The sequence below is a fragment of the Triticum aestivum genome, chromosome 7B (genome assembly GCF_018294505.1).
Source record: "Triticum aestivum cultivar Chinese Spring chromosome 7B, IWGSC CS RefSeq v2.1, whole genome shotgun sequence".
NCBI lineage: Eukaryota > Viridiplantae > Streptophyta > Magnoliopsida > Poales > Poaceae > Triticum > Triticum aestivum.
The window spans coordinates 598,247,711-598,262,246 of record NC_057813.1 but is presented as its reverse complement, the minus strand read 5'-3'; the positions used below and the strand labels follow the sequence as shown (position 1 = coordinate 598,262,246).

General features: G+C 46.0%; 1 pseudogene; it reads left to right on the top strand.

Annotated features, from left to right (window-relative positions):
- Positions 1-13,782, top strand: part of LOC123161913 (2-oxoglutarate-dependent dioxygenase 33-like) — a 68,588-nt pseudogene extending 54,806 nt beyond the window's left edge.
- Positions 13,783-14,536: the final 754 nt, after the last annotated feature.

The following is a 14,536-nucleotide window of genomic DNA, read 5'->3' as shown; positions in this document are numbered from 1 at the left end:
ACTGTCGCACTCGGATGCAGTCTCTGCTGAGCCAGTTGACAGGTCGAATAGGTCGTAGAGAGATTCGTCGGGCTCGATTGCCGCGACTTGGGGGGTGGACGACTGGCGAGCCATCACGTGCCTCACCCACCGCTAAAGCCTCGACCGACCGGAGCGCTTGCGCCGGCGGGAAACAGGGAGGGAAGACGACACAAGGGTCGACTGATACTGGGTCGACGGTTGCCGCAGGTGGACGCCGCGGACGCACGCGCGAAAGTGCATCGCTCCGCGGACGGGGAGCGCGTCGATGTCGAGTGGATCCTCCTGAAGCCAAACGGAGTCGTCGGTGACGAACGTGAGCACGCCGAGACGGATCTCGCGGCCCTCAACCCAAACTCTGCCTGAAACCATGATGAAGGAGATCGAAAAAATCGCAACTTCTCCAATAAGTCGCTAAGACACCAGACCCATGGTGGGCGCCAACTGTCGTGGTTCTAAGTCTGATAGTAGTGTAGGGGGGTAGGTATGGAGAGGCAAGATCCTAGCTATGGAGTAGTTGTATATGCAAGGGATTTACGAGTTCAGGCCCTTCTCGGAGGAAGTAACATCCCTACGTCTCGAAGCCCGGAGGCGGTCGACTGGATTATGTGCGTATGAGTTACAAGGGTGCGAACCCTTTACACTGAGGAGGGGGGTGGCTTATATAGATTTCGCCAGACCCCTCCGGCCCTCAGTTATGTAGGGTTTAAAGTACATTAAGATCGGGCGTTACTGGTAACGCTACAAATAAAGTACCATGATGACCATAAAAGCTACTTAATGACAGACCGTTTGCGTGCAGAGTGACTTTAGATCTCCTGGCCGTCGAGTGGTTGGCTTCATGGTCGAGTGGTAGGCTTCATGGTCGAGTGTCTTCGAGTCTGTCGAGTGGAACACTTCTGAGTCGATTGACAGGCGGTTTCTTCTAGAGATGTCCTTGGGTAGGGTAGTTTGGACAGGTCCACGACCCTACCCTAGGTACATAGCTTCATCAGTGGCAATTTTATTTTCAATAATATCAAGCCGCTGCATAACGTGTTCTAAAGTTAAAACAGTTCCATTAACCAAAAGAGGTGGTGGGTCAAACAAATCTAACATAGCATTATAAGCATCAAACATATGGCTACTCAAGAAATCACCAACAGCAACAGTATCAAGAACACATCTATTCCAAGGAGTAATGCCTACATAAAAATTGCGGAGAAGAACGGAAGTAGAAAGCTTCCTAGTAGATCTATTTTGAGCAATGCATATTCTATGCCAAGCATCTTTTAAATTCAACCCCCCTTTGTTTGAAATTGAGGATTTCATGTTCAGGAGTAATAAAGAGGATAGGAGGACTAGCCATAACGATGAGGTAAACGATCTAACACATGAGCAAACGGAAAAAGGCAAACTGAAAAGAGAGGAGGTAGATTGGGAAAGAGAGGCCGAATGAAACGGCAAGGGTGAAGTGGGGAGAGGAAAACGAGAGGCAAATGGAAAATAATGTAAATGCGAGGGAGATGAGTTTGCGATGGGTACTTGGTATGTCTTGACTTGAGCGAAGACCTCCCCGGCAACGGCGCCAGAAATCCTTCTTGCTATGTCTTGAGCTTGCGTTGGTTTTCCTCGAAGAGGAGAGGGTGATGCAACACAGTAGCATAAGTATTTCCCTCAGTTTTTGAGAACCAAGGTATCAATCCAGTAGGAGGCTTCTCAACAAGTCCCACGAACCTACACAAACAAACAAAGAACTCGCAACCAATGCGACAAAGGGGTTGTCAATCCCTTCACGGCCACTTGCGAAAGTGAGATCTGATAGAGATAATATGATAAGATAAATATATTTTTGGTATTTTATAATATAGATGCAGAAAATAAAGATGCAAATAGAAGTAGATTGGAAGCAAATATGATAAGAGATAGACCCGGGGGCCATAGGTTTCACGAGAGGCTTCTCTCGAGAGCATAAGTATTACGGTGGGTGAACAAATTACTGTCGAGCAATTGATAGAAAAGCAAATAATTATGACGTTATCTAGGCATGATCATGTATATAGGCATCACGTCCGCAACAAGTAGACCGACTCCTGCCTGCATCTACTACTATTACTCCACACATCGACCGCTATCCAACATGCATCTAGAGTATTAAGTTCTAAGAACAGAGTAACGCATTATGCAAGATGACATGATGTAGAGGGATAAACTCAAGCAATATGATATAAACCCCATCTTTTTATCCTCGATGGCAACAATACAATATGTGTTTTGCAACCCTTTTTGTCACTGGGTAAGAACACCGTAAGATTGAACCCAAAGCTAAGCACTTCTCCCATGGCAAGAAAGATCAATCTAGTAGGCCAAACCAAACTGATAATTCGAAGAGACTTGCAAAGACAACTCAATCATATAAAAGAATTCAGAGAAGATTCAATTATTATCCATAGATAAATCTGATTATAAACCCACAATTCATCGGATCTCGACAAACACACCGCAAAAAGAGATTACATCGAATAGTTCTTCACAAGAGAGGGGAAGAACATTGTATTGAGATCCAGAAAGAGAGAAGAAGCCATCGAGCTAATAACTATGGACCCGTAGGTCTGTGGTAAACTACTCACAACTCATAGGAGGGGCAAGGATGTTGATGTAGAAGCCCTCCGTGGTGGATTCCCCTCCGGCAAAACACCGGCGACGGCTCCAAGATGGGATCTCGCGGATACAGAAGGTTATTGTGGTGGAAATTGTGGTTCGGGTTGCTCCTGGATGTTTTCGGGGTACGTAGGCTTATATAGGAGGAAGAAGTACGTCGGTGGACGCCCAAGGGGCCCACGAGATAGGGGGTGCACCCTACAAGGGGGGGGGCGCCCTCCTATCTCGTGGGAGCCTCGGCTGCTTCTTGACTTGCACTCCAAGTCCTCTGGATTACGTTCGTTCCAAAAATCACGCTCCCGAAGGTTTCATTCCGTTTGGACTCCGTTTGATATTCCTTTCCTTCGAAATACTGAAATAGGCAAAAAAACAGCAATACGGGCTGGGCCTCCGGTTAGTAGGTTAGTCCCAAAAATGATAATAATGTATAAAATAAAGCTCATAAACATCCAAAACATGTAATATAATAGCATGGAACAATAAAAAATTATAGATACGTTGGAGACGTATCACACCCTGGACGAACACGAGGCATGCCAGGCTCTGTTGCGTGGAAGGTTGGGTTTCCCGACGCAGGCGGTTAGAAAACCCACGAGAGGAGGAGGAAAGTGGAGCAGAGCAAACTGCAGGAGCTTAAGGCAAGGGTACGAAAGCTAAAGGAACGACAAGATGTTGAGAACCAGCAGCTGCGAGATCCTGCCCAAGAAGCTACCCTAGAAGCTACCCCGCCATCTTAGCGGAGAAGCAGCATGGCTTCCACCGAGCTCGTTCAGTAGTCTGACTTGACGGGTCCTAGCTACCCCGTGGATTTTATCACGGATTCACACCAGTGCCACCTTATGACGCAATGGCTTCCGCTCAAAGTCAAGACGACTGTCGGCTCTATGTTCCCTCCTTCACCCGGAGCAACTTTTCACTGCCATCCGATTCCACAAGGCTATGCTATTGTGATGGTGGACAAAATAACGAAGGGATTTGAGGAGCTCCAGCTTGACCACCCTACATGTGATGGGGAGACTCAGCTGGGTCTTGCTATGCATACTCCGTGTCTATGGCGGAAGGAGCACATCAAGCTTCTAAACTTCACGACTCCTGCTAGTCAACTGGGCACTCCACCTCCTCCTCCGACGACGAGTGATCATGGCACTCCGCCTCCTGCTCCAGCGCGTGAGGGCGGCAGTACTCTGCCTCCTTCTCTGCCTGCTCCGGCGTGTCCGAGCAGCCCACCTCCTCCTTCGCCGCCTCGTAAGCGACAGTGAAACACATACGCCGCCGCTCTGACTGCTCCGGGGCATCGTAGCAATCCGCCTCCAGCTTCTCCGCCTCTTCAGCAATGAAAGAAGACAACCGCAACCGCGCCGACTGCTCCGATGTCTAGCAGTACAGCCAGAGGCGGGAGGTAATACAGATTCGGTCCATCGTCTCTCAAGCCTCTAGAGTAGTTATCATACGAGAGGAGCGATGAGGAAAACCAGAAGATCTCTGAAGGCCAAGTGAATGACTTCTTTCAATCAGTAAAAGCTAAGAAACATCCATCTCCGAAGGAGAAGATAGATCCGGTGAAAGCGAAGCACACTTTAGATGCCCTGCAGCGACCATCATAGCCTCCGCCGCAATCCAACTATGACCGCATCATTGAAAGAACATATGAGGAAGCGGAGCGGTCGGGAAGTACCTGCAGTGATCAAAGGCTGGCAGAACGAAGAAAAGGGAAAAGAATTCCCCAGCTCGGCGAACAAGCGAAGGAATCGTGCCCCCCCACTCAATGTGTCTAGCGATATCGTCGCTAATCTTGCAGGGATGCTGCCCGTTACCAATCCTGGAGATTACATGACCGATGACGATGCAATTTTTTTTGAAACAATGGAGGTGGACACATTAAGAATCGAGCACGGGAAGCCTCTCGTCAGACCTGCTACTTCCCTAACAACGATGATGCGAAGATTCCATGATTGGTACATGGACATCTGCAGGAAGTCTGGGAAAAATACTTTGTCTTTGAGAGTTAAAGAGGAGCATGACCTCGTTGGAATTGATCTGTTGTTAGTTCCTTATGAGGAGTTCTTCCAGTTTTTCAATCAAAAGGCACTCGATAAAACACTCATCACTTGCTACTGTCTGTAAGTACTACTTCTGTGTAATTAATTAAGTCTCTATATATCGCTCAGCTCTTTCATTGCATGTATATATAATTATCCTCATTATATTATGCAGATTGAAGATCGCCGAATTGAAGAAAAGACAAGTAGGTGATATTGAGTTCATTAACATAAATCTCATGGATGAATGGAGTGTTAAACACTCTGTCAGAGAAACCGAGGCCAACTTGCTCGCATCGTTACTTCAAAATCGAAACAAAGCTACAATACTCTTTCCTTACGAATACAAGTGAGTGCTACTGTCTTGTGCATATTCAGTTTCCCTTATTACTTGAGGTTATAGTAATGTAATTGATGAGTTATGCATGCGTGCGCAGCTTCCACTTTATTCTGCTAGAGATTAAGCTTGAGGAGGGACTAGCAACCGTCACAGACTCCAAACGAAAAAATCCGGAGGAGTATGCGACCATGACTAAAATGCTCGAGAAGTAAGTTCAAATCATTATCGCACCATATCGGCAACTTTGTTCATTTCTTGATATCAAGTAATTGTTTTCTTTGTCTGGCAGGGTTTGAAAAAAGTTCACCGCACAAGCTCCGGGACTGCCGGCTCAGCTGCGATTTAACCACCCGAAAGTAAGTACTAGCTACTAGCTAGTTCCGCGCATCTCCCATTGATTCTAACTAGTTTCATCAATACCATTTAGCATGCTTGCTTATCAGTTTGATTGACCTCTATTTCTTGTAAAGTGGTTGTGGCAGGAACCCGAGAATGATTTCTGTGGATACTACATTTGCGAGTATATCCACCACACCACCTGTGAGCGGGGCTACTCTAAACAACAATATGAAGTGCGTAAGCAATAATATTCACAATTTTATTTTATTACCATCATTTGTGTTGAGTTTCATTCATATATATGTATTGACCCCCTTCTTGAAATTAGATGTGGCAGATGCGGGATGAACTCCTACCACAAGATCGCATACGAGCAATTCAAGAGGAATTGATGGGATTCTTTCTTGACCATGTCATCGACAAACACGAAGACTACCATGTGGAAGTTGAGTTCAGATGTTAGGGAATTTTGTAAGAGATCTTATATTGTGTGTATATATATATATATATATATATATATATATATATATATATATATATATATATATAGCCAGTAGCGTCGGATAGATATACGAAAACTTGTTATTCGACCAATCTATCAGAGAAGGAGAGGTCGATCACTTCTTTCTGTGTATATGTTCATGGTGATCTTCTGTACTTAATGGTTTCCTTCATTTGCTTACTAGCTAGCTAGCGTGTCGAGTCCTCTTTATATATATAGTACGTAGCGTCGACCAAGAACGGAGATAAGAGAGGACACTTCTCTCTATTAGCTAGCTAACACAATATATGAAACCCCTAAATTAACCCTAGAAAACCCCCAACCCCTCCCCCCCCCCAAGAAAAAAAAACAAAAAACCCAGCCCCTAAACTGCTGACGCGTGGAAGCCTTTTGGTCTCGGTTGGTGGCACCAATCGGGACAAAAGGTCCCCCTACTTGGCCAAGCGGCAGCGGCTACGTGAAGCCCCATCTGTCCCGGTTCCTGGGCGAACCGGGACTAAAGGTTTTAGGCTTTAATACCGACCTTTTAGTTCTGGGTCCAGAACCGGGACAAATAGGCCTCACGAACCGGAACGAATGACCATTTTTCTACTAGTGTGCATTGTTCAGACATCAGCGTGCTCGTGGAGAAGATCGATGATCCGGGCATGGCCGGCGACGGGGACACGCTGTACGTGGTCTGTGAGCTCGACCGCACCTGCAAGGACGCCGGCTTCTTCTACGTGGTAACCACCTGCTCGCACTTAGTCTTGTGTAAAAGTAAAAACCCACCCAATGTCGTGTCAAAGCTAACCACGTAAATGATGGTGGAAACTAATAGAAAGGCCACGGGATTGCGGAGTCGCTGATGGTGGGGTTTTCAGCTCCCTCTTGACGAAAAATACAAGATCAGACTCACACCTCGGACAGGATACAGGTGTGGTTTCTTAAGCGTCTCCAACTTATATTGTTTCCGCTTGATTTGGAATAAATTTTGTATACGGCTTGTCTTCAGAGGGTACCAGAGAGTGGGCGAGAACATCACCAAGGCCAAACTTGATATGCACGAAGAGATCGATGTAAGTTTAATCACCCACTTGTTCGAGCCTCTGGGTTAAGTTATCCAGACTTATGAGCTGACAAACTATCACAACAACCCCTGCCTTATCGCTTGGCCATGCCGCCAAAAGATCCGATCAAAAATCTAGAAAACAACAAGTGTTCATCCACGTTTTCTTACGAAAAGCCCCTTTCTTTTATTTTGAATATAATTCTACTTACTTTTTTCCAATCTTTTTTAAAAAAATCTATTCCTACTTTTTTGATCCAGTTTCTATTATTCTCCTCGATAGATTCACTTTCGCTTGGGTAAAACCCCCGTAAACACATCAACGGTTGTGATTATCCTATATCCCTTCATAAGGATGGGCATGTGGTCTTTTTTGAAAGTATGATGTCTTTTTTTTTTTAAAAAATGCAAGTACGATGTCTACACCGAGACCTTCGTTACGCATATCTGGGCCAGCCCAGCAAGCGCTAGGCCGCTTGCTATTGAAAGGCGAAGAAAGTATACTTTTCCCCCTCAAATCTGTCTCGATGGATCAAATCCCCCCTGAACTCCAAAACCGGATAAATCACCCCCTGAACTTTGTAAAACCGGATAAATTTCACCCCTGAGCGGTTTTGGAAAGAATTGAAGGTGGTTTTCTTATTAAGGATGCTGACTGGGCTGGTAATAATCACTAACTAGGCAAGTAATGATGTTGACGTGGCAGTGAAAGATTCGCCATGAAATCCAGTCCTTGAGCAATCCATCAAGCTCCACCACGTCGCACAAGTTCAGATCAATGCTGCAAGTCCCATGGTGATCTCGCCAATGTAGACGTCGCCGATATCGTCACTCCTGCCGCTGTCTTGCTGCACCTTGTCGCCGACAGCCTCCTTGTAAATCTTCTCGCGCACGACAGCAGCGGCAGAGGTCGCACACTGCCGGGAGGAACTCGTACGGCACCCACCCCGGTCGTGCTTCAGGCCGCTACTTGCATCTTTCCGCCTTCCCTTCTTTCCACTCCTCGAGCCTATGAGGTAAGCTAGCCGGGATTCTCTGACCAATCTGAGCACTGTCGTTCTATTAATCCGGTCTTTGCTTCCCTGTCAATTTTGTTGTTCATGTGAGGCGTCTAGGATTCACGTAATTTTCGTCATGCGATTGTGATCCCAACCAAGTCCAAGTGCTATTACTTGTAGAGCCCCACTTGTTCACTGTGTAATCATCCTCGTTCCTTTCCGCTCGGCATCGTACGAGTTGCCAGGAAAGCAACACTCGCCCGAGCACGGCCGGCTTAGCGGCGGGGCCAGCCAGGGGAGGGCGCGCGCGTTTGCGAAGCTGCGGGGTTGCGGCCAAGGGCGGTTGCAGGCTATGCGCGCGGTGTGGCTGGGCGGGCGCGTGCACGGACGATCTCGGCCATGGCCATGCCGGCCGAGCTCGAGCTCGAGCTCAAGCGGGGCGACGCCTACGAGTGAGGGAATCGGACAGGGAAGAAGGTAAGAGGGGCGCACGCTCACCGGGAGCTCGTAGGCGAAGTCAGGGCGGTCGGGGAAGCAACGGTGGTTAGGAATTTGACGCCGGCGGCAGGCGAACATAGGCAAAAAGGAACGTCGAGAAAATGGGGAAATTTAACCCAAACTGTTCCTTGCCGCTGCCCAGTCAACATCATTAATTAACAGCCCAGTCGGTATCATTGGTAAGAAAACCACCTTCAATTCCTTTCAAAAACCGCTCAGGGGTTACATTTATCTGGTTTTGCAAAGTCCAGGGGGTGATTGATCCGGTTTTAGAGTTCAGGGGGAATTCGATCCATGAGGAAGAATTTGAGGGGGAAAAGTAAACTTTCTTCTTGAAAGGCAGACGTAAAATTCCTCAAAGGAGTAAGTTCATACCAGGAATCAAACTCGTCAACTTATCCTCCAGATTACACAGCTTTGCCGCTCCACTACAATGGCCTTTGGTTATAAAAACAACAGAAAGTTTATAAGAACATACTAAAACGATGTGCAAGACCAAACCGTCGGTCCATCATTCTAGACCTCCCAAGAAAAAATTATGCGTTTTATTGGCACTTCTCAGGACTCGATCTAGCGACCTCTCGAATAATAAAGCTTGTCAAAATAATTGGGGCGACCAGCTAGATGGTAGTTTATGGTCAGAGGAAGGGAAATAACCTTTATGACTTCAACTTTTCATAAGTATATGAAATTATCAGTTGTAGGATTCCTGTCATTTGTGGAGATATTTTCTAAAATTCCAAAACGCCTCCATTCACTTGAGGCATGTGAGGAAACACCTTTGCTTTTTCAAGGTGTTTCATCGAAATGCCTACAAAAATATACATTAAGGCAGTTAAAAAGAGACCTCAAAATACTTTTTATGCACACAACCCGCTATAGACAACAGCTGAATCCAGTCGGACGTTTTTCTCTAACAAGATAGAGCCAACTTAGATTTTGACACAGGGACCTCGGTTTTGATGGACCGGCTTTGGAACACAGGAACGCCCCCAGCTCCAAGGAGGAACAACATTCGCAAAAATGAAAAATGCTCATCGATTAGGATAAAAGTTTACGAATTTGACTAAATTGAAAAAAAGTTCATTGATTTGAAAACAAGTTCATGAATTTGAAAAAAGTTCACAAATTAAATACTTTTTTCACAGGAGGCCGCCTACTGGGTCGGTTCACTATCGCGTGAAAACAGGGAAAAATAAAAAATATTTTTAAGTACCTATTTAAATTATAATTTGAACATGTACTCAAAATTGTTATTTTGAGTTTTTAACATTTTTCGATACCGTATGTAAATTGCGACACGTCCGGCCATTTATCACCCTTGTTGACCGAGAAAACTCTAGAAGATGCAAAAATTGTAGAAAACCAAAACAACTTGGCATGGACACATGGTGCCTTGAGATGTTCATAAAAGTAAATTAAAAAATTGGGGTCATTCGACGGATGTCGAGAAACAACATGCTCTTAAACGGAGTTTTCTGGCCTACCCAGACTTGAACATGGTGTTTTTTTAACATTCTTGAAATAGTCCCTTCTTTTCCAACCGGTGGGCAATGCCCATGTAGGACCGGCCCAAGAGCTTGCGGATTTGTAAAAGGTTCCTCTTTTTTTTAATATTTGATGGATCAGAAATTTTTGCAAAATTGAAAAGAAAATCACTAAATAAAAGGCTGCAAAAAAGCATTCCCGGTTTTGGGAACATCGGCTTCCCAGCAATTTTCCCGGTTTTGGGAACCTTCTCGGAGGTCGTGAACCACATTTTTTCTTTTTTCTTTTTATCTTCTCTCCTGTTCTATTTTTTCCTTTTTCATATTATTTGATTTTTCATTCTTTTCTGTTTATTTTTTCTATTTCTCATATATTAAAAATTTTCAGAATTCAAATTATGTTTGTATTTTTCTGATTTTTTGTGGAATTCAATTTTTTACTGTTTTTCAGAAAAAGATCGCTTTCAAAATCTTGTTCGCTCTTTTTAAATAATGTTCATGTTTTGACATTCTAAGCAAGTTTGAAAGATATGAACATTTTTTTAATTTTCTGTACAATTTTTTAAAATACTAATATTCCTATTTTATGAACAAAAAAGGAACAATAAAAACCCGAGCGAAAACCGTGCATAAAAAAGGGAAAGAAAAACCAAAGAGTGAAGGTGCTGTGTGTTTTTCTTAGCGTTATTTATCTCACGCAAGAAGGATAAAACAAGGTTAAGAAGCACACCCGATTAGCTATCTTAGATGGTTGTGCCCTTACGAATACTACATGATACATGATGTCTGCAGTTCAAATCCCAGGTCGTACATTCACATTTTGGAGTTTAAAACTTAAAAAAGAAACTAAACGGGCTGAGCCCATGAGGGAGGGGTGTGTGTGTCAGGAATTGTACGGACCTACAGCGTACACATTCTGATGGATACCATATCGAACCGGGCAAGTATGGAGATCTCGGCAAGCATTTGGAAGGAGATAAATTGTGGTATGTTTTTACCATCCCATCTCTGATCTAGAGCACCACTTGTTAGGCATTTCTGTAGGGAAGGGTTTAGTTCCTGCTTGTTTCATGCATCCGAAATTTTGATTTGAGTCATAACCTCAAACTGTTATTACTAGATTTATCAAGAAATATACTGCTTTTATAAGATGTAATTATTTTAACGTGAAACAACATGTTTTCACCGAAATTATATGGCTAAAGTATCATTTTGGGGATGGTCGCATGTCCTAAGGACCTACATTTCGGATGGATCGGAGAAAGTGGTAGTTGTGTGGTGCTTGCTTTAAAGAATTTATTATTTTCTTCTTTCATGCAGGCCCGATTGCCCATCAAATTTTGAAGTACTCCTAGATAACTATGCGAGCCTTCTTCGAGGTTACCACTCAGCTACGTTTTAACTACTACTCCAATTACTCTTTGTGCTTATGGTCATTACTAGTACTGTAATGCTTATCATTCCGTTGTGTCATTGCAGATCTTTCAAGGAAGATCATGCGAGGTATAGCCTTAGCACTAGGCGCGCCGTCAGATGCTTTCGAAGGAAGAACAGTAGGGGATCCCTTCTGGTACCTCAGGCTGATTGGGTATCCAGTCCCAGCTGCTATTCCACAGGCTCAATGCACTGATACTGGATGGTAAGCGAAAAAAAACACCATTGTTGTTTTGTACTCCATTGATATTGGATGGTAAGCAAAAAAGAAAAGAAACAAGAAGGGCAGTAGTATGTTCTGCACAAATTATGCTCACTTGGGTGGATACATCTCACTCTGCTTTTCTTTTGTGCTCGATGCATTCTGTGACCAATTCAGCAGAGCTCACACAGATTATGGTCAGTTGGACTAGTATACTTTGCTTGCTTCTTTGAAAAGTCAAACACTTTCTGCATATTTTGTTGCCTCCCAAGATCAGTGGAGGATCTTGCACTTTATACAAAAAATCTTGGAGATCACTTTATACACAAAATCTTGGGAATCGTTAACGTTATTTTGTTAAACTGCAGGCCTTTTGAAACTTGTTAACCAAGATGATGACATTTGTGCTCTTGAGGCACTTCTTCATTAGGATATCACTGTCATATACATATTGCATTTTTTTGTTTGTTCCCTCTGCATCCTCTATCATCAAGAAAAAGAAAAGCTTCGTTTTTTTTGCTATTATGGTTTCAGGTCAGAAACCTGTCCGGTGAGTGGATACAGGCCAAGCCAGTCCCTGGAACCTTTGTCTGCAACATTGGTGACATGCTAGAGGCTAGTCTCCTCCAAAACATGAAACCTGCTTGATCCTACTCCAACTTCTGTGCAGGAAAAAAGATGCTCATTACTGACTATCGTACTTATTCGGTTTTCCGAAAAAAGGGTTTTCCCCGCTTTGTATTTCAAAACAACCAACACCGATACATGAATCGCTGGGGCGAACATCACAACAAGACCAAATAAAAAAGAAGAAGAAGCAAATGCCAACAGCGGCAGCTCGACAAAGCCCGGATGCCCCGCCACCGCTACCCCATCAGAAACAAACCACCACCACCCGAGGCTCCGAACCACCGCGTACAAAGCAACACCTCCAAGAAGGAAAGCGACGCCAACAACGCTGCTGCCCGTACATGTCCTAGGGTTTCCCCGGCACGCGGAGGGAGGTGGGGGATGGATATCACCAACACCCTCCAGCAAGGAATGGAGGCACCCACAAGTGTCACCTCATCGGAGCCGAAGACCGGCAAGGATTTCTCCCGCACTCCAACCCCACCGCCCAACGGCTCGGAGCCGACCAGCCAGACCACCGCCCACCACCATGCGCCATCGCGGTTGCGCCGCCACCCACGCCGCCTCACTGCGAACACCAACACGAGGCTAAGGGGACCGGAGAGAAGCGCCCCGCGGAGGGAGAAGCAACACCGAAGCCGAACGGGAGGGAACACCTCCACCACTGTCGTGCAGGAGGCTAGAGCCTCCGGCACCGTCGCGGTAGCCGTCCGGACGCGGCGGCAGGGCATGTCAGGCCACCCCTGGCCCGGTCAGGACCGAAACGGGCCCGCTGAGCCCCGCCGCCATGCTGCAGCAAGCCGGCGATGGCGCCGCCAGCACCCTGCCGCTCATCGCCTCTCCCCCGCCTCCCGAAAGCCACGAAGCGGGCCCACCCCAACGCCGGCCCGCCCAGACCCAGATGGGGCCCGAAGGGCCCAGATCTGGGCCGAGCGGGCGCCGCCAGACCGCACCGCCGCGTTGCCCCGCCGCCAACGGCGACGCCGCCGACCAGAAGTCCGCCCCCACCGCCGCGCTGGACCGCCGCCGCCTAGGAACAGCGCCTGGGGTCACCCCGTCCCGCGCCGGCGGACACCCGAGATGGGAAGGGCCTGGGGGCCGCCGCCACCAGCGTCGCCCGGGCCAGGCCCGCAACGGGCGCCGGCGGCAGGGAGGGAGGGGGAGGGAGAGGCGCGTGGGGGAGGAGGTTGGTCGTGACCGGCCGCTCGCGGGGGCGACGCGGTCGCGGGAGGGAGAGGCCTTTCTTGCTTGTGCTATTGGATAAAAAATCCTCCTTTTCGACTTATTCGGTTTTAGGTTTGGTGTAATGGAATATATCAGCCCACACTCCATAGAGTTTTCAATAGCTCCCCTCGTTACCGTGTATCCGTTGCCTTCTTCTACGAGGTATGTGCGCATCCACAGAGATAAAAATAACATTTTTTTTAGGTTAGAAAAACCAACCATTTCTATACATGCCGCCCTTTGCACCTACAGAGTCAAACTTCGATGCCGTGGTTGAGCCTGCGGAGCTATGCCAGGAGAAAACGGGTGGCGTTGCCAAGTACCACAAGGTGGTGTATGGGGATCATCTGGTCAAGAAAGTTCTGAACAACTTCGTGCTGTAAGAGCATCTTAAATAGCTTGTCTATATGAATGTCTATACTCGTTTTCCACGACATGAGCCTAAAACAGTCATCCAACAGCTTGTTTATATGGTCGTTCAAATATACACATCCTCTAAATCAACCTCGACAATGTCCACGTCTGGACAATGTGAAGGCGTTGTCTAAACTCAGTTACAGTCATGATTTCTTCCTCTCCCCAACGACGGCCCACCTGTCATGGTCCCTGTATATAGACATTCTCATGCAAAACTAGACGTGTATATGAAGGAATCTTTTTAGACCATTGTCTTTATGAATATATAGACATCTCAATATACACATGCTATTGGAGATGCTCTAACGTCTGATGTACAGCTTACCAGTTACAAATCATGATTTTGATGTCCCTTGTTCTCGTTACGCCGCGCCCCATTGTAACTTTGTCCTGTCCGGCATGCTTTGTTCATTATGATTATTATCTTATCAGGATTTTGATGTGCTTATGATATAGAGAGACCGGGAGTTGAAACTAATTGCGGTTGTCTCACTTTGATATGGTGCCATAAATCAATGAAATGTTTCTGTCTGTTTGTGTGAGCGTGCTCGATATACATTTTGACGATTCAACCATGAAGTTCCGCGATTCCAGTGAGTTACACTCGGTGTTTGCAAGAAAATAAAGAGAGAAAAAAACTCTGTCTCATCGATCTTATGATGATTGATTAATGTGATAAGAGGAATACTTTGAGTGGGGTTGCTACGCTGAGGATGAACT